This window comes from Electrona antarctica (genome assembly GCF_951216825.1).
Source record: "Electrona antarctica genome assembly, chromosome: 2".
NCBI lineage: Eukaryota > Metazoa > Chordata > Actinopteri > Myctophiformes > Myctophidae > Electrona > Electrona antarctica.
The window spans coordinates 7,967,853-7,969,712 of NC_136807.1; positions in this window are offsets into that span (position 1 = coordinate 7,967,853).

Sequence of the window (1,860 nt, forward strand, 5' to 3'; positions counted from 1 at the left end):
GCACCAGTCAGCACATCAGGAGCAATTAGGGGTTCAGTGTCTTGCTCAAGGACACTTCGACACTAGCTCTGGGGGAGCCCGGGTTCGAACTGGCAACCTTGTGGTCCCCATCCATCCAGCCACTCTACCCCTGAGCCACCGCCGCCTTTTAATTATTTGTTGAAAGACTTGCATACTTGCAGAATCATAACACAACGCAATTTCATGCAAATACGTTTTCACAGCAGCCAATATTGACATATGAATATGAGGGTTACCAGTGATACTGATTAAGGTTCCGTTCCATTTAGTTCCACTTCCCAGTGAGCCAACATGCACAATTCTAGTTGGAGACACATACGTATACGGGTATTTGAGGGAGTCCACCTTTGTCTCAGAGGTTGTTGTTTCTACTCAGTCTGTGTCTCATAGGAGGGCTGTGGGCAGTTTAGAAACCGTCCTCCAGTGACATCATCATTAGGCAGATTTTCGCAGTGCAACTTTTCAGGACTAGAAAGCCTGCAGTTTCTATTAGCTTGTATTCCCCATCGATGATGTCACTGGAGGACAGTTTCTGAACTGCCCACAGCCCTTCTATGAGACACAGACCGAGTAGAAAAAAAGTGGTGAAGTGGTCCTTTAAGTAACGTAAAGCAGGGATCCGCAGAAAGAAAAAATGAAGCCAATGAATGGAGCCAAGTCCATGCAAGAAGTACCTTTGTTTGCGCCTCAATACGGTTACATGACATCACTTCCTTTCCTCTCTTTACACATGCTAGGGTAGGGTGTGATGTCACTGTAGCTAAAATGCCAACACCATGGCTGCGTCCGAATGCATAGGGTCGTTCCCTACTCCTCCGAATGCATAGGGTCGTTCCCTACTCCTCCGAATGCATAGGGTCGTTCCCTACTCCTCCGATTGCATAGGGTCGTTCCCTACTCGGGTCGTTCCCTACTCCTCCGAATGCATAGGGTCGTTCCCTACTCCTCCGAATGCATAGGGTCGTTCCCTACTCCTCCGATTGCATAGGGTCGTTCCCTACTCGGGTCGTTCCCTACTCCTCCGAATGCATAGGGTCGTTCCCTACTCCTCTGAATGCATCCAATAAAAACTCCCCAATGTATACATAATAATAATGAGGTTTTTCATGCATTTGTCGCAATTCAATGAAATAATGTTATATAGTTATTTTTTTTAGATTCATGGATGAATGAAGGAAGGAAGGAATGAATAAATAGGTTATGAAAATATGTTTGGAGGCATTTAGGCCTATGTTTATGATAAAATAGGTTATTCTCTTAAAATAACATATAGGTCTATATGATTATCAATAAATACATATTTTCGTACCGCAACTCTCCTACCGCCATGCATGCGCATTGTGATACAATGAGATCTCATTGTGATACAATGAGATCTCATTGTGATACAATGAGATCTCATTGTATCACAATGAGATCTCATTGTGGTAATTGTATTACTGATCTCATTGTGATACAATGAGATCAGTAATACTATTATACACAAATTAATACACTTGTTTTATTATAAATAAAATGAATAAAACAATTGCAAATAAAAGCACATATCATTTGTCTCGAGATCTGTAGCTTAGAGATGCGCCAGGCGAAGCAAGGGAAGAAAAGAGAGTGGAAAACAGTACATGCATTTGTACGTGTTGTTTTCTTTCGCTGGTTGAACTTCTGCCTCAGCTGAGTTGGAGCGCATGTATGCAGAAGAAGTGCACGTGCGCATACGCGTGCATGTGCGCTGAAGAGCGAGCCTGCGCAATGCATTGGGGGGTAGATCTACTCCTCTACGGGGTGCATACTTAGTTTAGACTAGTCATTGGTTAGACATGGGTTAAGGTTAGGTTTAGG